Source organism: Cupressus sempervirens, chromosome 7, assembly GCF_028749045.1.
Source record: "Cupressus sempervirens isolate cs-2001-9-10 chromosome 7, ASM2874904v1, whole genome shotgun sequence".
Taxonomy (NCBI): domain Eukaryota; kingdom Viridiplantae; phylum Streptophyta; class Pinopsida; order Cupressales; family Cupressaceae; genus Cupressus; species Cupressus sempervirens.
Window position 1 is genome coordinate 543,729,554 of NC_143124.1, and position 25,889 is coordinate 543,755,442.

At 33.5% G+C, this 25,889-nt stretch overlaps 1 pseudogene; it reads left to right on the plus strand.

Annotated features, from left to right (window-relative positions):
• Nucleotides 1–1,735: 1,735 nt before the first annotated feature.
• Nucleotides 1,736–2,502, plus strand: LOC149547917 (large ribosomal subunit protein eL43-like; annotated as a pseudogene).
• Nucleotides 2,503–25,889: the final 23,387 nt, after the last annotated feature.

Genomic DNA, 25,889 nt, shown 5'->3' on the forward strand with positions numbered 1-25,889 from the left:
TACAACCACAAGAAGAACTCAAATCTTATAAGTTTTCGATGTTATTATATATTAGGGATTACTAAATATCGTGTCAGGGCATTCAACTAGGTATGAACTAGAATTTTGCACCTAGGGTAGGGTTACCATGTATGGTATCCTTATTATAAGTGTATAGCTAGCCATATTATTTACCATGAGTGACGTATTTAATTCATCAAACTAGGATATTGAACTCGAGTAACTTACCTTCCCTCAAGTTATGATGTAGTTGATCTAGTAACTAATATTTATAACTTCCAATATGTTGTGTCCACTTATGAAACTAAGGTCTTATCTTATTCATTTAATTTTCTCATATGAAATCCACTCTAGAACCACTTATTCCTCGTTAATGTAGTATGTTGAAATATATTTAGCTAACTAACATACTACGAGTTATAGCTAATAATCACCCATTTACAAATCAACCACTAATATATATATCTATATATAATAGAAAACTAAAATGAAATTATACTTACTAAACTTCTCGATCTAATTACCATCATTGACTAACAACTTTACTATCACTAACCATGTCACTGCTAACATAAGCTTATTTATCTTAATTACTCAACATATCTTAATAAGCTTTGAAAATAATGTTTACCATCTCATATCCCTCTCTCTCTAATCTTATTTATCTTAATTACTCAACATATATCTCTCTCTCCCTCTCCCTCTCTTTCTCTAAATAAGCTTATTTATTTTAATTACTCAACATAAACTAGTCATTTATGTCAAGTCTTGTATAGATAGTCTAGTTTATCATGATTAGGTAATATTGATTTTGCATGCTTTCTAATAATTTTCCTTAGTTGCCCTGGTTTGCCTAAACCCCCTCCGAACCATGCCTGGCTTCAAACTGGTACCTGGTTCGGGTCCAATTCACTAGTGGTTTGGTTAGGGTTCCAAAATGGGCCCCCCAATTCAAACTTGTCTCTAATGTTCAAACCCAGGAAAATTTGGCTTGCCCAAATCGAACCAAGGTCAAAATTGGTCAAACTGAGCCCTGCAGATGGCCAAAAAGTGTATTATTTTTGCAAATTTTATAGTGTTTTCACATCCTTAACTGTAAAAAGTGTAAGTGAAAGGCTTTGGCTTCTAACTCTAAGTTATTTTGTCTTGAGCAACAATAAATAGTTGGTTAAGCAAGATTTGAACTTTTCTTTGTTATTGTTGTTGTTGATCCCATTGACCTTAGCTCAATTGTTGAGTTAACAAATACCCAAAGAACTAGGAAGTGAAGAAGAAGATAGAGATGATGATGATGATGATGATGATGATGATGAAATAAATTTTTAATCCATTAGTTGAACTTGAAACAATGATACTTAAACTTGTTGCTTTGAATCATGATTTCATTTTAATGTTTGAATTTTTTATGTTGAACATGAAATATATGATGGTATGATCACGATTCATGATGTTATGATTACAAGTTTAAAGTTTATGGTGTTTTAATTGTTTAAAATTTTTAATCATATGTCTTTCTAATACTATGCGACATTCTAATTTTAACTTAGACTTTTAGGCTCCATATATATATATATATATATATATATATATATATATATATATATATATATATATATATATATATTGCATGACTGAACTCAAATGAATCCTAAACATTTTGCAAAAATTTATTGTACTGGTAAACCAATTCTTTAAACTCGAACTTCAAATTGAATAACTAAATCATTTTATTTGGATGTTGTAGGCAAAATGAACAAAGAAGGTTGGTATTGTTGGGAAATATGGTGAGTATATGTTGTATGCTTATACATATTAAATCTATGTATGTTTGTACATATGTACAACTATATGCATATATTTGACCATTTCTGGCAAGTCTCTTTTTTTGGTCAATGATAAATGAGAAATGGGCTACTTGCTACTTAATTTCAGGTATGGTGCTAGTTTAAGAAAGCAGATCAAGAAGATGGAAGTGAGCCAGCATTCCAAGTATTTTTGTGAATTATGTGGCAAGGTTAGATAATTCTCACAATGACTATCATGTTGCTTAACTTGTGTCAAGCTCCAAATGGGATCTTCAATTTTATAGACTAGATGGATTGAGAAAATTATTATTTCATTTTGGTTGAATGGGCTACTATTGTATAGTTACCTTTGGGTAAGAGATTTGACATTTTAACATGCAAATACTCTCCAGTTTCTAGTGAAGAGGAAAGCAATTAGGACCTGGGGCTGTAAGGATTGTGGGAAAGTATAGGTAGGTGGTGCATAGACATTAAAGTAAGTACCTTAAAGTCAGCTATTTTACATGTGACCTTAAAGTAATCCATTTTTTGTACATAGAGACTAATCAAAATGTTTCCAAATAGTTTTACATTTACATGGATTTTTTGAGTAGTTACAATTTAGATAATTTATCGTGTAATCCTACTCAAGTGCACTCCTAGTATTGTCATAGTGCGCAGGACCATTAAAAGGCTGAGGGAGCTGACAGAAAGCTGATTCTTTTTTCCTATTTTCCTTAAGTTAGAATTTTTTTATTAGGAAGTAAGGAGGAAAGCTCTTGAACCAAATGTTTTTTTGAAGAGCCAAAATTAGTTTTATGAAATTTTCCACCAATTTTTGTTGCTTTGAAACTGTACTAGTGATTTTTATTGAGCTTGTGTCATTGGTCAGCTATTTATAACTATTGTATGCAACTTTCAAAATGCGTGAAATGGAAATATAATATAGAAAATTAAAGAAAATGTAAGGTTCCTATATCATTATCTACTTCCTATATCATTACTGTTGTTTCAAATATTCTTATTGAATGGCTTATCAGTTCTTTTTATGGCTAGTACTAAAGGCTAGTTCAACTACATTATGATTTATCTAGATTCTAAACCTTGATATAATAAAATGACTCACCTAAAGCATAAAAACTATTTCAATTTGAACATCAAAACAAGGAAGGATTTACCTTATAGTTGAGTTTATATTTTAAGATTTGTATGTGCAAACCTCATTTTAAATGTTGTTGATGATCATTTTATAAGTTAGTAAATTTGAAAATGTTACTCAAAACCAATGCAATCTTGAAGGTATTACAATAAAAATATAGCTTAGATAGCAAGCATGACAAGTCTTATAGTTCAAACATAGCTTTATAGTGTTTTTAAATTTTCTCGAAAACTCTGTGCAAATGTGAAAGGAATAATGAGGAACAGAGGGACTAACTTATTTTATGTTAGCAATGTTGCTAATATCAGGGTAAAACAATAATATGCTAATTATGTCAAAAATATTATATTGGCTTGAATATTCATATTATCATCTCTACATTGCATCTAAATATCTGAACCTTGTATTCGAAGAATGGCATTTCAAACAAGTAGGTCTTGCAAGGGACTCTTTCAATGCTCTTTTAAATGCTTCACATGATTCCTCCTTCTGATTTATAGGGGATGGATGTAGAAAAATCTTACATCTGCTTTTTTCTTCACCTTCAATTTTCTTTGCTCTCGGTAAATATTTGAATATAGTTTCTTCAACTGTTGTGTCCATCTTCTTTTGTCATATTAAGAATTCCTAAGTTGAATCGACTAGATCTATTGTAGTCTCCTACTTTGTTTGTCTTATAATTTGATCTTCTTGGGATGAAAACTTTTTGTCTTATGGAGGAGGCTTCCTAAAAACATTCAGCGGTTGCTACTTAGACTTTTTAGGATAATTTTAAAGTGGGAGGTCCAATGAATCTTGAAGTGGAGTTTATGTTTAAAAGTTTAACCTCCACAATTTATGGAAGTTATTGGTCTCATGAATTGGATTGTTAATTTACATGACTAAATCATTTAAAAATAATATTTATAAAAATTTAAAAACATTTATGATTAACAAGTGGTAGACAAAAAGCCTAGGCTAGTAGGGCAATTTCTAGCCCCCCACCTTTTCTACTCGCTCAAATTTGCACCCTAAAAAGTAGGGGCAACTATTTTTGTGGAGAAGATTCTATTTAATCCTATAACATTTTTTGTTTCACTTCATGGGACCTTCCACTCCATAAAAATAGATCCCAAAGCCCCCTCATGATAAAAAAAAGAGGTAAAATAACTCTTTATGAAAAAGCAAAATTGGAAGAAGGGAGAGAATTAGAAAAAGCAGACGTTGGGGATAGGATGATAGTTGGTATTATTGGTCTTGTGAGGAGTTAAATTAAGAAGAATAAAAAAAATTATTGAGACTTATTTTTAGGGAAAAAGAAAAAAAGTAGTCTTCCTGAAACATACATGTTTGTTTTTTAAATATTATATGGGCATGGTAGTTTTGTTTTATTATAGTGGTGTTCTAAACACTCATGGGTTTATCATCTATGATGCTATATATATATATATATATATATATATATATATATATATATATATATATATATATATATATATATATATATATATATATATATATATATATATATATATATATATATATATATATATATAATGTCTTTGGGTCTTTATGATTGGTAAGATTTAATCAATGTGGAAAAGTATGTTTTCTCATCCTAAAATTTAATCAACAATTATATTCATTTGGGCATGATCATAAAAGAGGGAAAGTTATTAAATAAATATGAACTAAATTATTGTTATTATAATTTAAATTTGCAATTTCTATGTTACAAGGGTCTAGATCTATAGACAAACCATAACTAAACTGGTGATTAAATATTTTAAATACTATTTACTAATAATATTGGATTTATTTAGTTAATTAATTTAAAATATATATATTTCAAATTTCAAATTTTAAAAACATTTTTCATCATTCTTATTAGATAAAATAATTAACATATGAATCATTATAGAGTTAGTTAAATTATTAAAAATAATTAAAAACATCTTTAAAGTTGGAAAAGGTAAGAATGGACCATGCCTAAGTACAACCTATATATTAAATATAATTTAATTAGATATAATAATTTTAATTTTAATAAAATATAAAAATTAAATAATTGATTTAATAAAAATTAAACTAAGTATTAACTATTATACATATATTATATTCAATCTATGTAAATTAGATATATATTGTATTTTTGTAGAAATTATAAATAAAATAATTATAAACACTTATATAAAAATTATTAAAAAGTTAAAATACTTGTAATTGGCTCAAATGGAAAAAGGAAACTAGTTAAGCACAATTGATAACAATAGTATAGCCTACAATGTAATATATTATACTCTATAATTTCATATTTAAATTAAAAATATTATACTCATTTCATTCTATCATAGATTTATATACTAGCACTTGCGCCATAGGAAGTGCAAGGGGGCCGATAGGCAACTTTTTACCTATCAATTTTGGTAATTTTTAACTTAATAAAAGATTTAATTCCTCTAGAAATCTTTAGATGATTCAAATAAATAACAATAATTTTTTATTCTAAAATAATTACCTTGTGTGATCCAAATCTAAACATTGATTCATTGGTAAAAATCTTTGATGGAGAATTTTTATTATCATTGATTAGAATTGATGTTCTTGTTATTATATGTTGTACGAAGGAAACTTTCTTATGTAATTAGAATGAGTTTTTATTTTGTATTTAAATTGCTTACACATATTTGATAAAGTAAGTATCATTTGTGTTTGTAATATTTGTTTTAGATTAAGGTAAAAACAAGTTTTGAAGGGACCTAAAACCGTTTACAAAAAATAAAAGATAAACATAAAAGCACCAGGACCTGAAACCTACAGTGTTAGACAATGAAGCTAGGTTTTACAGAGAACTGAAACCAAAAGTTTAAACCATAAAAAGCAACCAGGTTTTACAAGGACTTGAAACCTAGAGTTTAAACAAGTTGGAAAGTAAAAAGTAAAAATCAGAAAAATCACCCAAACTAGTAACCAACACACTTGCTTCACAACTAGGACCTATAGCAGCTCTTTGATAATGTTCGCCACCTCTTTACCTGTTTCTACAATACTCTGGATTATATCAGTTGGAGTAAGAATAGGAGCCTCAAGAACCATAGCAACTTTTTTCCTCGTGCTCTGCCTAGTTCTCTTACTAGGTCCTCTTGGACTCCCCATCCCTATATTACCAAGAGACATTATCTCCTCATTACTCTTCTTACCCAGACTGGTCGCCACAACACACAGGGTAGAAGTGACCTGTTCCATTTTTTTACCACTTTCCTTAATTAAGTAATGAAGCTCCCACTCATATTCTTTAAGCTTTTTAGGGATGTTACCAATTTGCACTTCCATCTGAGCTCTCTTAGGGCGTTCAACGTCCAACTCTTTTTGCATAACCCCCATTTTCTTTTTGAGAACCATTATTTCATTATACAGCCAAGAATCACCTTGAAGGGAAGTCTCTGCTTTAAGCTTAGTAGTGTGAAGAAAGGAAATTTTTGCATCTTGAGAGTCATCCCTTGCATCTACCTCAACCTTGGGCTCAGAATCAATTGCAGTAGTCACAATATTGATCTAGGTATCAATATTGATTTCTATTTTCTTCGTCCTCTCCTCCTTTTCTTCTTTACTCTAGTTGTTGTCCTTACTAGCAGGGCCTTTATCCTCAATTTCCTTACCAGTATCCTCCTCCATTTTCTCCTCTCTAGCATTACTCTTCATGTGAGAAGGGTGGTCACTCTGTTTTTCTTCATCCTCCCTAAGGGCTTCCGACCCAACATTTGAATCAATATTTCTATCCTTACTTTTCTCTACATTATCTTTACCAGTTGACACCCCTTTGCTCCTAGAGTAACCGTCCAGGTTAGAACTAATATCCCTCATTGATGTTTTCTCATCATTATTTGAATTCTAAGATTTTGTGATTTCTTCAACATTTTTCTTAGTCCTCTCCCGTTTGAAAACCTTCTTGCTATCACTAGTCGCTTATTCAACCTTTATTCTCTTAGAGTGGGGATCATTATCAGACCCTTTCCTCTCTTCTAGATCCGACGAGGGATTTATAGCCTTAATTTTACAAAAGTTTTCAATAAGTAATATTAAACCTTCTTGAAGCACAGGATGAGATTCTTCTTTCCTATGATCATAAAGGCTTTGAATAAAAGAGTATTTTAGATAAAATGGAAAGGAAATCCTATCTTTGTGCCTAAAATTATTTAGGAAAACAAAGTGAAATTTATGGACTCTCTTAGCCCAACCATCAAGAATAAAATACTCATGGATACATGACAACACATCCCTCCAGATAACCTTTATTTATTCCAGGTCATAAAAGTCACCATTTTTCTCTAAATTCTTCTCTTCAGCTTTTGTCTTTGGAAATTTCTTAGAAGTTGCATTGGAGATACTAGTCTCCTTGCTAAATTTAATATCTTCCATTGGAATCCCCGTAATCTTAGCAATAAATTCTTCAGTCAAGTTCATCATGACCCCATGCAAAGTGACCCTATCTTTAAACCAATGTTTAAAGAAGGTATTTGTAATGTGAGGTCTATACCCATGGATTCTCTTAATGTAGGTTGTCACTTTTCTTTTCTACAAAATCCCCCACATAGAGGCCTTTGCCTTGCATTCCCTACAATTAATCTGCTCTCGCTTTCTAGGTTCCCCTTGCATCTTGAAAACTTGTTTTCCCCTACAAATCACCAGAGTAGCAAAAACCAAAAAAAGTAATAAAGTTTTGAAGATTACCGAGGAGCTATTAACCTTACTTACATGCCAAATGCAAGTCATAATAACACAAAAGTACTTCCTAGGGAATCTCAAACTCTCCTCTAAAAACCCATCACTCCTCTTCATAAATTTTCCAATCTTAGGAAAAAATTCCTTCTCTAGCATGTCCTATCATAATTAACTATCGTCATCAACTCCACATCCTTGCATAGGTCAACTTGCCACCTCAACTTTCTTTCCCTATAGATAGCTTGGTTGGAAATCCAATCAGCTACTAAATCACCCTCCCAAAAATTATGAGAGAATATAACATTATCAAATTTATTAATAAGGTCTTTGATTTCCATTATACTTCCCTCAATTGTCCAAGTACCTAGACTCTTTTTATTAAGCATGTTAATAATGTTAAGTGAGTCTCCTTCCATCCAAAGATTATGATAACCAGAATCCAGAGCTAGCCTCATAGTATATAGCACTGTCGTAGCTTCAGCTTTATGGCTAGTAAAAATCCCTATAGGGATGGCACTAGCATCAACAATTCTCCTAGTATGGTCCCTCAACACCCCTCCACAACCAACTTTTCCAGGATTGCCTTTAGCAGCACCATCAAAGTTACCTTTAAGCCAACCCATAGGAGGAGATTCTCATTTCACATTCTGCTTCTAATCATTAGTTTTGATTTTGTGGGATTTAGTCTGCATATGGTTATTGATTTGGATATCGTCACTCAGTTTTCTATGAGAATTGAAGTTTGTAATATTTGTTTTGTATACATGTGAGATTACTAAACATTAATTAACATGAATTCATTTGACATAGTATCTTGAATGCAATTTTATAAGTATACAATTTCAACATGAAAGTCTTTTTTATCATTAAATATAATTTTAAATTTATTTATTGCTAGCTACAAGATTATGTGATAACACTAAATCTTAGAATAATAATTTGTATATATTTTAATTGAATACACATCATATCTATCATTATGCAATAAGAAATTATATTATAATGGGTTGTTGTACCCAATATATGAATAATGTTTTAGTGATTACCACCTTTTTTTAATCTACTTTTTCTTACTTATTTGTCAACCCCAAGGCTTTGATGGAGAAATGTGAGGTTTGAAAGGATGGGGAAAGCATGATAAGAAAGATATACCTATATTTATGAAAAGTCAAGAAAGGTCGAGAGTGTATGGCAAAAAATGAAAAGCTAGACGGTTGTACAAATGAGAGGAGGATTATGATGGTAACTACAATGCATAATATTTTCCATGCCCAATATGTAAGAGTAGTAATGACATTGTCAAGCTACAAATTCATAGACCAAGAGGTAGAGTGCATATGTCATTCCATTAGAGGAGTTGAATCGGACATTCATTCTGGTGTGTGTATGTGATTTAATAAATCCTCTTTGGAGAGAGAAAAAGAGTTCTGAAATAGATTTTCATGGTAAGCTACATAGTTTGGGCATTCCTAATACCAAATTGAATAGTGCCTTGTTTCCATAACTTGGAATCTGTAGGCCTAAGGATGATGCTATATGAGTTTCCACAATGCATTTCTGTATTGCCAATCAAGCATCTATAGCCTCGATAGAGTTACATAGATTGCCTAATTTTTCAACCTTTCCTTTTTTAGATAGTCATCTTGTAGAAATGGAGATATTGAAGTCATTTCTAGGTTGGAAACTAATTTTTTGTGAAGGAATGACCTTTTGATTTTTCACTTAGTATGATTTTGTAGATCAGTAACACACCAACTCTTGTAACTATTTGTTGTGTATTTCCTTGAAGATGCAATTAATGAAGCCCATTCAATTTGATGCAACACATATTAGTCTATTCAATTGATGTAAGAGTTCATAAGCTAACATTGTCAAACTAAATCCAATATCATAAACAATGTGAGAAAGGGTGCTTCTTTGGTGTGCACAACTTGGAATAAGATTAATTATGGACATTTTAAAGATAATCCAATGCCCAATTTGAGTATGAAGGCAAATATTTGTATCCTTGCATTATGGGAGAGATGAGTTCTTTCAGTGTGGGTTGTTTCCATTGTTTGTAAGTTGTGTCCAAGTTCACTTACATTGAAAACAAATAAATTTTATTTTAAATTTTATTTTAAAAAAATTGTAGTAGTCATTTAAGTGTAAAGGATATATACTTTTCTTTTCAAAGACGCAAAGTAGATCTCCACTATTTTCCTTCTTCTTTTTTTCAATTTGATCTATAGAAGATTTAAATTAGTAGTCAATTAGAAGTATTAACTATTATTTAATAAAGAAGCCAAAATTATACAAGCTTGTGAGTATGAATACTAGAAAAATAGTTTTATATACCTAGTTTACATTTTTTATGGCACTCTTGTCACCTTCGATGTGTTATATTTGGAATGAGTGCAATGTTATAAACATAGTACCATTTTGGTATCATGTCTTTTTAAGGAATACCTTTTTGCACTATGGGCTATTGCCTTCCCTTTTTCAGTTGTCTCACAATTTGTTTTGTTTTGTTGATAAATCTAACAAATGTGAACTATTGTATTTGTATATTTTGAGGAGACATTAATATGGAGAGGTAATATACCTTTTTTTTTTAGATGTCAAGTGTACCTTGTTAAAATTACACTGCCCCTTATCTACTTTTTTAATCTATTTCTCCATGACTTTTAGCATTTCCCTTCTATACTATGGTATTAGTTTTACATCACATGTTGTCATTTCAATAACATTAAAAGATAGGATAAACATGACAACATCCATGAGGAAAGAAAACTCTTTGATGGTTGGAACTTTTAAATCAACGCATTAAAGGAAAGCTCTAGAGGTCATTAAGGCAATGAAGAAAATCTTGACCTAAATATCACTATTTTACACAAGGATGTTTGATGACTAGTTGAAACTCGTGTTTTTAGGCAAGGTGACGTTTAACAATCAAAACCACTCTACTCTCACCTTTTGAAAACATTGTAATATCTTTCATTCATTCAAAACTGCTCAATTGAGCTGCATTTTTTCCTCCAAATCTGTATTTCTTGAATTGTGCTCTATCTCCCTGAAGATGTGTTGCTTTTACTTACAAATAGAGTATTGCCCATTTAATTGAAATGTGTTGCTTTTATTTACAAATAGAGAACACATCAATGTTTTAGATCACACACTGTGATCCATTATCAAAATGAATGATAGAGAGCACTTTTTTTCGCTATCATTTATCTTGATGATAGATCACAAAGTGTGATCTGAGATGTTAATGCAAAAAATTTGTGACAATTGAATCCAGAAACATTCAAAAATTATGTATAAATTGCAAAAATTTGCTTTCTCTTAATTTCCTAACTTCACTTGTATCTATAATAATGCCTTGTTATTGAAAATAATGCCTTCAAAAAATGATGTTTTGTGTGCACTTATTGTTATTTTCTCTGTACTATGATCTCTTATCATTTATGTTAAACATGTTACTTCCTTTTGGGTATCCCTTTCACTATAGCCTTAGATATGGCTTCCTTTGTGCATTAATGGTGTCTTCTTCTTATTTTTGTTGTGGGTACATCACTAATTAATTTTTATGCCCCTTCACCTCCCATTAATTGTAATAGAGCTAAACTCTTATGTTTATGCAAGGCTGTGTAGCTACTAAAGAAGACATATTATCGAGGGGGCACTTTATAAAAAAACATGAAGTGCGTCAAATGCTCCTTTAGTAATATATCTATTTTCATGGTTGCATGGCAATTGCCCTAGTATTCATGTGTTATCTTATAGTTGTATCAAAACACTTCCATAATTATGATGGTGTTGTATTTGTATTTGTCTTTTGTAGGAATGGACCAAAAGGTTTCATATCAAAATGATATGTCCCTTTGATGGTCCATTGTCTTCAATATCAATTTGCAAATATTGTAAATAATAAATTAAAAAGGTTTCATATCTTGAGGATATGCCCCTTTAATAGTCTAACATTCATGGATTTTTATAGTTACATAAGACACCAAACTCATTAGTTAAAATCATGTAGCTTGAGGTTGGTGACGTTACATGCTTTTCTAATTAGTGCATATCAATGCTATTAGAAGTATGATCATATGGAAGGCCATTAGCAGAAATTAGATCTAGATCTTTTGTTGCTCTTCTAAAAAAAAATTTACATTGGACCACTCCTTGAAGCCAACTGATCAAGGATACAACCGTAATCCTCCATTCCACAAGCACTATCAAATCTACCCTCTTTCTCTACATCTTAACTTCTAAACTTGTGCATTTTCTTTTGGAAGATAGTGTAAGAGTTATTGCATAATTTGTGTGGGTCCTTTTTTTTGTCTCTTCCTTTCAAATAATAATGTGCTTGCACAGATTGTACAACATTAGTTGATCTTGAAAGGAGGTTGATTGTGTCCCCCTTGTAGTCACATTAGTGAGAGAAATTTTAAAATTATCTATGATGGGAAAGAGCAGAGTGTATGCTCAATAACTTAGAGTCACCTTGTTTTAGTTTACTTGTATTTAAAGACATCTAATTGCATTCATTTTATTAGAAGAACACAGTGATTGGTGCATCAAAAACAACCTTACTTCAAAACAACTCTGTATGATATTTGCATGCCCACATGTTACTTGTTGATCTTTAGCATAATTGTATTCCTTTTAGGAGTCAATAATGGATAACAGATATGATAGTCATTTGATATCAACCTTAAGATATTTTTTAATACCATTAATATCTAGCATTCTATGAACCATTGTAAATTATGCAAACTACACTACAACAAAATAGATCAATGCCTAGATAAATGGCCCATGGCTACAAATTTAGCCTCTAAAAAGAACATATTTCGGCATTGAATTTAAGACCCATAAAGTTGATGTGACAACCTCCTTAGGACATTTTAAAAACCACTAATCTTTGACATTCATTGGAGCATTATGAACTAGAAATAACTAGAGATAAAAGTGCATAATTTGTAAGATCTAATCTTTGACATTCATTGGAGCATTGTGAACTAGAAATAACTAGAGATAAAAGTGCATAATTTGTAAGATCTAATCTTTGACATTCATTGGAGCATTGTGAACTAGAAATAACTAGAGATAAAAGTGCATAATTTGTAAGATCATATCCAAACACTGTAGAATAGATCAAAGCTTGCAGAAATGAATCCCTAGCTACAAATTCAACCTATAAAAGAGAAAAAATATACATAAGTTATATTATGAAAGACAAATCTTAAAGAAAAAATATACATAAGTTATTTTTTGTTTTAAAGCAACCCACTTTAGTCCCATAATTGTATTTTATTTTTTTTTGATGCCACAAGCTACTTAAAATCATAATGAGTAGTATTTTAAACCCTAAAATGGCCATCTTAATGATGGAATATCAAGAGGCAATCATACTCTCTTTCCAAACACTCTCTTGGAAAAATCAAATGAGGTCACCCTTTTTCTCTTCTTTTCTCCTCTCCACTTATCCTTTAGTGTTTATATGTAATATTTATGTGCACAAGTCATCGAACACATTAAAAAAAAGTGAGAATAAAAATATTAAAATTTATTTTTGTAATGGAACACTTTTCAAGAATATTGAAACCAAGCAATTCAACATAAAATTTCTAACGTCTAGCATATTTAATGGAACTGGTCCCTAAGTTCAATATATATTATAAAAAAAAATTGAATATACTTGATACAGTTTTAGACCCAACAATTTGAAGAAGTCCATTTTTGGGCATACTTGAGAATATTCAAAGTTTAGTATAAAATCAAGAAAGTCAAGGAAAAATAAGGATTAAAAAAATGGAAGTTGAAAGATTGTTCTACCATGCCCTATTGAACAGATGGAAGAACGTGAAGCATTGACAAGAGAATTGATATAATCCTATGACATACCCATTTGTTTGAATTGTCATTCTCAATATAAAATCTCAAATTATAGATTGCAATTCATTCAACTCAATGTTATTCCATTTTCTTGGAAAACAAGATAATTGTAGATGTGTATTTCAATCAACTAAGGAAAAAAATCTCAAATTGTAGATTGTAATTCATTCAATTGAGATTATAGATTGTACTTCATTCAATTCAGTGTTTGCGGCAAGTTATTGGGTATGCTTAAAAAATAGATATTTAAAATGTTTCAAATCAATTTGTAGAATGGATTGTGGGAGACAAAGAAAACAATAGACATATTTTTTGGGGGGTTTATGGAGTTTTTTTCTTTAAATTGGTTTTTTTTTTGGTTACATCATACAATCTTGATAAGATCTGGACTTAAAATTTGTCTTAAAAGAGCTGCAATTGCATGAATGAGGTCGTCATAAAGAATTTATGGGCATAATTGAATTGATAAAAAAGAAGATAATGGGAGTTGGAAATTTTTTTAAGTTGGTGTAATAGATTATGTAGGAGGTTTTAAAAAAAAAATTAGTCTGTATTGTTGAGGTTTTTCCTATGTAAGTAAAAAAGTTGGGTTGAGGTTCTTTTGAAGAGGTTTTTTTTAATTAATTGGTGTTATTGAAATCTTTTTAAAATTGAATTAATAATTTATGAAGTAAGTTTTATAAATCAAATTAGTAGGTGAAAATGTTTTCTCTTACTTTAAACTTAAAATTTATGAAAAATAAAGTTTAATTTTAATATTATATAATTTAAAGTCTAAAGAAATTAGACTATAAAAAGATTTCATGGAATTTGTTCAAAATTTTGGATCTATCTTATTAATAATACCTAATTTTAAATAGGTTGTACTAATTAGCATTTAGTTCTTCTTAAATTATTGTGTAGAAAAGCTACATCTTGGGTTTGCAATAGTTAAAAATCTGGTTGGGACCTAAAGAGTCCAAATATAATCTCTACATAACTTGTCACCATAAGTTTTTTGGACATCCATACATCTTCCAAAATAGTTTGAGTGCTTTATTTGTTTGTTTGATCTCATTGATTCTCATTCCACCTTCCTCTAGGTCAGCATACATACCTTTTCATAATCAAGTAATGATATTGTACGGTAACACTTCTATAAATGATTGTGTGTTATATGTTGCATTAGTGTTTCACATCACACTTAGTGATGCATTATAGAGATGAGATTTAATATTGTTTCATACTCTTCTAACTCTCATCTTGATGATCAATCATAGATTGCAATCCAAAATGTTGATGCAAAAAAGAATACATAATCATTTATAAAAGTAGCAACATAGAACACTAGGATTCATCTAATGGTATTTGACGTTTCTTACTAAAACCTTCCTATAGGAAGTAATTCTTCAATCCTTTGAAGACCATGGGAAGCTTGTTAGTTAATTAATATTTTACATGGGAAAGATTGGAAATGACCCTATGACACAAGGGTTAAAGAAAGTAGGAAAATCTATTTAGGAATATACAAAGGAGTTTTATGGAGTCCATATTTGGATGGGGCATGAAAAATATAACAAGGAGAGGGTCACTTGTTATCTTAATGGGTTAAGACCTCGCATTTAGCAGAAGTTAAGTCTACTTAGAATGAGGTAGTATTGAAGAGGCATACATGTTTGTCTTGCAAGTTAAGGAGAAGCTAAAAAAAAATTGATGGAAAGAAAAGAGGGTAAGGTCAAGGAGAAGGGGGTGGTGGTAGGCCTTTTGGAGGCCAAAATGAGGACCGAGAGAAAAATGAAGATGTGGGTACCAACATAAACCAAAGGAATATGGGTTTTAACTACTCTCGTGATCAAAATTTTGGATACCAAAGAGGAAGAGGAAGAGAAAAAGGGTTAGGAAGAGGAGGCTTCTATAGTACATGTTTTCATTGTGGCAAAGAAGACCATCGATCTTATGAGTGCCCTCAATGCCAAGGAAGGAAAGATAGGAGAGATGAAGGTCAAGTATAGGTTGCTTATGTGGATCATGATGCCAATTCATCACATTTAGAAGATGTGGAAAGAGGATAGGTCTTGGTTAATAAAAGGGTCTTGCTAGGTGGTGAGAGTGATCCTAGACAGAGGAGGAGTATGTTTCATGCCAAGTGCAAGTGTGAGGGTAAATGTTGTGATGTGATCATTAATGGTGGGAGCACTGACAACTTGGTGTGAGAGGAGATGGTCACAAAGTTAAAACTCAAGATAAGGTCTTGGTTAGTGAATAGTGTTTGGTGAAGTTCAATATTGGGAGTTATCATAATGATGTACTCTGTGATGTCATATTGGTGGATGTATGTCATTTATTATTGGGAAGGTCATGGTAGCATGAATGATATGTAGTGCATGATAGTTGTACTAACACCTATGCTCTGATGAAAGATGGAGTTTGTCACAAGCTCAAGCCCTTGATAAGTGAAGATGAAAAGGTATGCAATAATTTTTCTAGTATGTCAAGTTTTGATCGAAGGAAATTTGTGAATGACATGAAACATTAACATGTGTGTTATGATTTAATTCCTAGAATGGATAAGGAATATGGTAGAGAAGTTCCAGTAGAAGTCTCAAGTTTGTTAAGTGAGTATGAGGATATCATATCTTATAATGTTCTAGAAGGGTTGTCTCTAGTAAGGAAAATCATTCATCAAATAGATTTAGTCCCTAAAGCTAGTCTTCCTAACAAGGCTATTCATAGGATGACACCTGTAGGGATTGAGGAGTTGAATAGACAAGTTTAGGAACTGTTGGGGAAAGGTTTGATTTGAGAAAGCCTAAGTCCATGTGTAGTACCTATAGTCCTAGTACCAAAGAAGGATGGAGAGTGGAGGATGTGTACAGACATTAGGGCTATAAACAAGATAACCATCAAGTACTAGTTTTCTTTGCCAAGGATGGATGATCTTATGGTCTATTTGAGTGGAGCTCAATAGTTCACAAAGATAGCCCTCAAGAGTGGCTATCAATAGATATAGATAAGAGAGGGGGATGAATGGAATTCTATATTCAAGACCAAGGAGGGTCTATATGAGTGGTTAATTGTGCCTATTGGCTCATCATTTGACAAGATTTAAAGAACCTTATGGAAATTGGAATATATCTAGGGATTAGCTACATCCCATGAAAAATATATTCTCACAGACCAATAGGAGCAACTGACAAACATTAATCCCCATGAAGAAGATAATAGCCCTTAATTCTTATAACTTAAAGAAAACGTCAGGATTGAAAGATAACCAATCATTCGTATCCATTTTTTTTTAAGTCGAGTATGGGAAAATTATTTTAGATCCACAATATAACATAAAACATAAAGGTTTTTTATTAAGGATTTGTTACTATGCACATTTCAATTTCTACTCAAATTGACAATATGACCATTACTTTATCCAATGGGCTCTAACTCATAAATCTAACACCACAATCCATGGTGTATTCCCTTACCTTATAAGAGAAATCAATAAATAATTAGCATCTCATACTTATCATAATCTCTTTATAAAACCCTTTGATTCTCTCACACCATGTCAAGAAATTACTTAATCCATTAGATTAATAGAAAAACCTGAGATGAGATATAACCCTAAATTAATTATAACTAAGATTCAAACATACTTGATATTGAATAACATAAAATCAAAGACTAGATCAAACAAAGATGAGATCCATATTGTGTAACTCCATTGATTTCTCCATTTATATTATTTTTTTCTTAAAAATCATACATCTGGTATCAAATATATACCTCAAAAAATCCCAAAAGTCTAACTACTGCAACTTTGTTCCATTCATTCATAAGCATCTAACAAAAAATGCAACACGGTAATGGACCAACTCAAAGTAAAAATTACATTCATTAGATAAAAACTTGGACTATTCTAAAAGTCTTGGGAACCCATTTATAAGGATAATTTATAAAAAGCTTTATACTCGGAGGAAAATATACATGTCACTTGATCATTTGAAAAAATTATTCTAGTTATAACAAAATGCAAACTTTATATAGAAAGCATGTGTAGTTAGCCTTTCACAAGTCTGATGTGACTTTTATTCTTGTTAACTGCATGTCACTTTCAAGAAAGAATATCCATAGGCTTATTCTTGTTCATGTGGGCCCTTGACATTTGACTCATCAAGAATATATCTCTTTACCTATTCCTCATACTTATCACTAGTTGGTCATGTGTGTACAAGAATTTGGTCTTCCACCTACCTATAAGGATTGTACCTAATTATTGCTTGTGTAACCTCTTTCTCAAAATTTTCATAGAACACCCATGAGATTACTAAAAATGTAGTGCACTCTTGAAAGAGTGTCATATTCATGTCTTGTGCTATTAATTTTACCAACTCATTTTCCTTTTTTATTCATTCATCTCTCCAATCACCAGATCATTTCACACTCTTGTCCTTGTTCAAAATAGGTGGTACAAGTTTATCTTGAAACCCTTCTAAATTATCCTTTAGCTCCATAATTTTGGTTTCAATGTAATTTGGAAAAACTAAAGCAGAAAAAAAGTGATTTAATAATTTTAACAGTGGGCATTGCATCTAGAGGGCCATTCGGGTCCACCCTTACACTTAATTCAATATTTTTAATCTTCTTAATTTTGTTCACCTACTTCTGATAACTTGGTTTAACCAAGGTCCTATCATCTTCTAATTTACTTGTAGGCACCCAAAAGTTGGCAAAGACTTAAAACACCACAAATCTTGTTCTAACAATGCAAATTGAGAGGAAAACAATAGACTTTCAAATCAAGGATGTCATCAGTGTCATTAATGGATCAAATCAATAAGACCTAAATCAACTTGAAAAAGAGGAGAAAAATAATTCAAAAGCATAAAATGAAATTGGAAAAGGGAAAAGGAAAAAGACAAAAGTTTGAAAATAAATAGAACATTTATTGAATCAACAAAGTCATTTATCCTCACAAAAGAGAAAATCCTCCTTTTACATTTAAAAGAATTGGAAAAATCCTCATTTATCCTCAAAACTAAATTTGTTGGACTCTTCCTCCTAGTCCCTTATGAGATATTTTCAAGTTTCACCTCCACCCTCTATTCAAAGGTAATATCTTGATTCTTACCCCAACCCCTTCTGGAATCCTATAAATAGGAAGGAAATTCAAGAGCTAATGGACCCAAGTTTTAGGCATCTATACTATAGGCACATTCCAAGTTATCATCTTTTTAGCATTGTCATTATAGCAAGTTCTTGTCATTTTGATAGCATTTTAGCTTTCTTTTCATGTTACTTAGTATCATTTTAGCAAGTGTAGCTCATTGCATATTCATTTAATAGCATTCTAGAGATGTTACTCACACATAATCTGCATTTAGTCTGATGCAGGAGCATCTAGAGGTATAAGGGCAATCCTGTGTCACCCAAAAAAATGTACTTAGACTTAGTTTATGTTTCATGTCTTTACATTTTTGGATACCCATTTGGGTCAAATAAAGGTTCCAACTCTCACAGTTCCACTATCACTGTGTTTGAAAATCTCAAAAAAATAGGAGCATGCAATTTGGCCATCATTTTGGTGACCTAGAAGGTGTGAATTGGCCAGATGAATGTAATTGTGATTTAGAGCATTTCAAAAAAAGAATCAGGTCAAAAGGCCCCACGGTTTGAAAGTTATTGCAGTTTTTCGGATTTTGGAGACCTCTTAAGAATGCTTCAAAGTCAGGTTAGGGACATTAAATGACCTTGAAAAGGGCCAAAAAATGGGGGACGAGCGAAGCTGGTCCATAGGGCTATAGAGCACTTTGAGAGCTTTCCAAAAATGTAAACGTTTCGTCAATCGGAGCTACGGTTCAAAAGTTATGCCTCCCGAAAGTTTGATTACCATTTTTGGATTCTTCTAGATTTGCACCGACTTCTAACGCCGCTTCTGGAACCTTGTATTTGGTCGGTGGATGCCTACTAGCACTTTCTAGAATGTACTCCTAGTCCTTAACCCTCCGAGGTCTATTTAAGGAGTTTTTGGCATTGTAAAAGGTAGTTTGGAGTGGAGTTTGAGAGGAGGTCCTAAAAGGAGAAATTATCTCCAGATTTATGCTATTGTAAGTCCTTAGGGCATGTTTTGAAGTTTATTTTCTCTGCACTGTTTGTACTAGCTTATTTTCTCAGTTAATATAATTTTCCCTTTCTGTTGGTTCCATTTTTTTCTTGGGTTGTGTCCCCATCAAGTGGTATCAGAGCTGGTTTTCCTGAGTGTGTAGACAGAGCGCCGACTGTGAGGCAGTTTGCACCAGGACTATGTGGTTGTGGGTTCAAGTTAGAAGATGCCTCCATGAAGAGAGTGTGGTGGAAGGGCCAGAGCTATTAATCCTGAGGAGGTTAGAGCCCTCCAAAGGCAGGTGCAGGCATTGCAAGAGGAGCTTCATAGAGGAGCAAATGTTGCCGCAGGTGACAACAGTGAGGATGACAATGAAGAAGAAGTAATGGGACCAAAAGAGGAATTTGATGGGGAAGTTCTAAATCCTGTAGAGGAAAGGCTTTTTAGGGCCATTACTAAGTTTGGGAAAAGACCTACAATTGAAGTGGGTGTATTTTCAGGAAATCTGAAACCAGATGAGTTGATCGATTGGATCAATGAACTGGAAGAATACTTTGAGTATGAGGATATCAGGGACCTAGAAAGGGTTAAGTTTGCAAAGGCCAAACTAAAAGGCCATGCCAAAATCTGGTGGCAAGAGGTTCAATTGGAAAGAAACAGAAGAGGAAAGGAGAAGATCACAAGATGGGATCGCATGGTGGACAAATTGAAGAAGCAGTTCATTCCTGTAGACTACGAGCTGGATCTATTTAAGAAGATGCATGAGTTAAAGCAAGCAGGAAGATCAGTCCAAGAATATACAGAGGAGTTTTACCGACTCTTGATTAGAGCGGGGCATGCAGAAGCAAATAAGGATAAGGTTGCTTGTTATATCAGTGGGTTGCGACCTAGCATCCAGGAGGAATTAAGTCTGGTAAGAATGACCAGCGTTGAAGAGGCATACCAGTTTGCCCTATGAGTTGAAGAAAAGCTGAATAAAAGGTTTGAAGGAAGACAAAGAGGGCGTGGTCAAGGAGGAAAGGGAAGCGGTAGATCATCTGGAGGCCGCAATGAAACCCAAAAGAAAAATGAAGATGAGGGTACTAGTAGGAACTAGAGGAATGAGGGTTTCAACCGCTCCCGTGACTAAGACTTTGGAAATTAGAGAGGAAGAGGTAGAGGACGTGGACAAGGAAGAGGTAGCTTCCGTGGTACCTGTTTCCATTGTAATGAAGAAGTTCATCGTGCCTTTGAATGCCCTCAACGACAAGGAAGGACAGATAGGAGAGTTGAGGGCCAAGCTAGGGTTGCTCATGTGGATGAAGATGTGCAATCATCACATTCAGAGGATGCAGAAAGAGGAGAAACCTTGGTAAATGAAAGAGTCCTACTAAGTGGCGAGATTGAACCAAGACAACGGAGGAGTCTGTTCCGTACCAAATGCAAGTGTGAGGATAAATGTTATGACGTGATCATTGATGGTGGTAGCACTGATAACTTGGTATCAGAAGAGATGGTCTCTAAGTTGAAGCTCAAGAGGGAGAAACATCCCCAACCCTATCGGATTGCTTGGGTAAAAGATGGTCATAAGGTCCTGGTAAGTGAACAATCTTTAGTGAAATTCAAAATTGGGAGTTACCATGATGAAGTTCTTTGTGATGTTATTTCGATGGATGTTTGCCATCTATTGTTGGGTAGACCATGGCAGTTTGATAGACATGTAGTACATGATGGACATGCAAACACATACTCTCTGACAAAGGATGGAGTTCGCCACAAATTGAAGCCCATGAAAAAGGAAGGTGAAAAGGTATGTAGCAGTGTTAGGATTTGTCTTGTTGATGAAAGGAAGTTTTTAGATGGCATGAAACATCAGCATATGTGCTATGCTTTGATTCCTAGGAAAGATAAAGAAGGTAGTAGTGAAATACTGCTTGAAGTTTCAGATTTACAAGGGGAGTTTGGAGATATTATCTCTGATAATGTTCTAGATGGATTGCCACCAGTAAGGCAAATCAATCATCAGATAGATCTGATTCCAGGAGCTAGTTTGCCTAACAAGGCTGCTCACAAGATGACTCCTACTGAAACGGAGGAGCTAAATAGACAGGTTCAGGAGCTGTTGAGGAAGGGCTTGATTCGAGAGAGCCTGAGTCCATGTGCAGTACCTACAGTACTCGCACCAAAGAAGGATGGAGAGTGGAGGATGTGTATAGATTCTCGAGCTATAAATAGGATCACCATCAAGTACCGGTTTCCTTTGCCAAGGATGGATCATATTATGGGTTGCTTGAGTGGAGCTCAGTACTTCACAAAGATAGATCTGAAGAGTGGTTATCATCAGATACAGATTCGAGAAGGAGATGAGTGGAAAACAGCCTTCAAGACCAAGGAGGGTCTTTATGAGTGGTTAGTCATGCCCTTTGGATTGACGAACGCCCCAAGCACCTTCATGCGGATCATGAATGAGGTACTTAAGAAGTTCTTGGGAAAAAATTTTATTGTCTATTTGGATGATATCTTAATTTTTAGCAAGATTTTGGAAGAACATTTACAGCATATTCGTAGTATCCTTGAAAGGCTAAGGGAAGAGAAATTGTTAATTAATCTGAAGAAGTGTATCTTTGCAAAAAGGGAGTTAGTCTATTTGGGGTTTATTATATCACCTAAAGGTCTCAAAATGGATCCAGAGAAGCTAAAAGCCATCTTGGAATGGCCTACTCCAAGGTCTGCTACTGAGGTAAGATCATTTCATGGTCTGGTAGTTTTTACAGGAAGTTTATTAAGAATTTCAGTGGCATATGTGCACCCCTAACTGATACAATAAGAGGGGATAGAAAAGAGTTCAAATGGACTGTAGCGACTGCGAGAAGTTTTGAATTGCTGAAGAAGAAGGTAACAGAACAGCCTGTGTTGGCACTTCCAAATTTTAGAAAGGTTTTCCAAGTGGATTGTGATGCTAGTGGTAGCGCTATTGGGGCTGTATTAAGCCAAGAAGGTAAGCCTATTGCATATTTTAGTGAAAAATTGAATGATGCAAAGAAGAAGTATTATGTTTATGATCAAGAGTTCTATGCAATAGTTCAGGCCTTAAAGAAATGGAGGCATTATTTATTGCCAAAGGAATTTTTTTTGTGTACTGATCATCAGGCATTACAGTACCTAAATAGCCAAGGTAAATTGAATTAGAGGCATATGAAGTGGGTAGAGTTCTTGCAGAGCTATACATTTGTGTTGAAGCATAGAAGTGGAAAATCTAACAGGGTTGTAGATGCACTAAGTAGGAGGCAGTTGTTGCTTACAGTAATGCAGGTTGAAGTAGTTGGATTTGATGAACTCAAGAATTTGTACCCTGAGGATCCTGATTTTGTTGAAGCATGGAAAGCTTGTAAAGAAACTGTTGCTGTAGATAGAACCAAGTGGTTAGACTATTTGATTTAGGATGGCATGTTGTTTAAAGGTAGTCAATTGTACATTCCAAGGAGTTCCATGAGGGAAAATCTGATTAAGGAGAAACACAGTGGAGGGATGGCAAGACATTTTGGTCGAGATAAGACCATTGCCATTCTTAGAGAACATTATTTTTGGCCTCAATTTCACAGGATGTGAAGAAGTTTGTACAAAGTTGCCAAGGGGTTTAGTCACAATACTAGCCTATATCAGCCATTGCCTGTTCCATCAAGGCCATGGGAGGACATAAGTATGGATTTTGTTCTTGGATTGCCAAGGACACAAAGGGGTAATGACTCAGTATTCGTGGTGGTTGATAGGTTCTCCAAAATGGCACATTTCATTCCATGCCACAAAACTCATGATGTTGTCCATATTGCAGACTTGTTTTTCAAAGAGGTGGTAAGACTACATGGTCTTCCAAGGAGTATAGTTTCTAACAGAGACACTAAATTTGTGGGTTATTTCTGGAGGACATTGTGGAGGACATTGTGGAAAAAGTTGAGAACAGACTTGAAATTTAGTTCCACACATCACCCACAAACTGACGGTCAAACAGAAGTGGTAAACATAAGTCTGGGCAATTTGCTAAGATGTTTAGTTGGGGATAAGCCCAAGGGATGGGATTTAATTCTACCACAAGCAGAGTTTGCTTACAATAACTTTATAAATAGGAGTACTGAAAAATCACCATTCCAAATTGTATATGGGAATAGCCTAAGGACTGCACCAAAGCTGAGGAAGATAGAAAAAGGGGAGAGGACAAGTGCTGAAGCTGAGGAATTTGCTGAACATATCAAGTGTCTACATGAGGAGGTTCAGGCAGACATAACCAAGATGAATCAAGAGTATAAGGCTAGGGCTGATCAAAGGAGAAGACATAAGGAATTCCAAGTAGGAGATTTAGTCATGGTGCACTTACAAAAAGAAAGATTTCCAGCCGGTAGTTACAACAAGCTAAAAATGAAGAAAGTTGGCCCCTGCAAAATTTTGGAGAAACATGACTCAGGTAATGCATATGAAGTGGAGCTTCTAGATGGTATTCAGATTTCTCCCATTTTCAACATTGCAGATTTAACAGAGTATCATGATGATGGTGCAGATGAGGAGCTGGTGTTAGAGCCATGTCCAATTCCTACTTCTAAGAAGGAGGAAATAGAAGACATTCTAGATCATCGTGTGGGTAGGAGTACCAGAAACAGGCAGTATGAAGAGTATATGGTCAAATGGAAAGGACGGCCGATCGAGGACTCAACTTGGATTTCAGCAGCTGAGGTTTCCCATTTGGGATTTCCTCTACCATCCATAAAGTGATAGGGTCACTTTTCAATCTACCCTGGGTGTCTGATGCAGGAGCATCCAGAGGTATAAGGGCAATCCTGTGTCACCCAAAAAAAAATGTACTTAGACTTAGTTTCTGTTTCATGTCTTTACATTTTTGGATACCCATTTGGGTCAAATAAAGGTTCCAACTCTCATAGTTCCACTATCAATGTGTTTGAAAATCTTGAAAAAATAGGAGCATGCAATTTGGCCATCATTTTGGTGACCTAGAAGGTGTGAATTGGCCAGATGAATGTAATTGTGATTTAGAGCATTTTAGAAAAAGAATTCGATCAAAAGGCCCCACGGTTTGAAAGTTATTGCAGTTTTTCGGGTTTTGGAGACCTCTTAAGAATGCTTCAAAGTCAGGTTAGGGGCATTAAATGGCCTCGAAAAGGGCCGAAAAATGGGGGACAAGAAAAGTGGTCCATAGGGCTATAGAGCGCTTCAAGAGCTTTCCGAAAATGTAAACGGTTCGTCAATCGGAGCTACGGTTCAAAAGTTATGCCTCCCGAAAGTTCAGTTACCGTTTCTGAATTCTTCTAGATTTGCACTGACTTCTAACGCCGCTTCTGGAACCTTGTATTTGGTCGGTGGATGCCTACTAGCACTTTCTAGAATGTACTCCTAGTCCTTAACCCTTCGGGGTCTATTTAAGGAGAGTTTTGGCATTGTAAAAGGCAGTTCGGAGTGGAGTTTGAGAGGAGGTCCTAAAAGGAGAAATTATCTCCAGATTTATGCTATTGTAAGCCCTTAGGGCATGTTTTGAAGTTTATTTTCTCTGCACTGTTTGTACTAGCTTATTTTCTCAGTTAATATAATTTTCCCTTTCTATTGGTTCCATTCTGTTCTTGGGTTGTGTCCCCATCATAGTCATAGATCTTGCATGCATTCTTGTAATCTACATTTTAAGCATACTCCCATTCTAGAACTGTCACTGAGATGCTGGTCTGAGAGCATTCTTAGCGGTTGTAGTTAGGGAAACATGGGACATTCATAGAGTTTACATTTTGATAATGATTTCTTGGGTTTAGTTTAGTTCGTTGTCATTTTATTTGCACTCTGCATTAAAGTCTCATGAATACGTGAATATATCATGTACAAATTGGCACCCACCATGGGGCTTGAACTTAAAACCTCTCTATTCCTCAATCTTTCTTTCTAATCTTCTATTTTTATTATAGATCTATCTTTCTTATTATTTTCTTGAGCAGATTGATAGGCCAACACTAGGGCAAATAATAATAAAAGAATTAATGATTTATGATGGGATTCGGCTGGTCTATACATATCAATCTTAGAGTGTAAGCTTGTGAAAGGTGTCTAAACAATATGCCATCAAGGGATGATAGTTTTGAAATGAGGGATTATGAATGCAGCTAAAACACTCAAAACAAAATCTACAAGAAATCAAAATGATTGTAGTGATAGGAACTGTCACTTCATGACGATACAAAGATCAGAAACAAAACTATCTTCCTAAACAAAAAATAATAATGACAATAATATATAGATAAAACAGTAATAAAATCATTTCTAC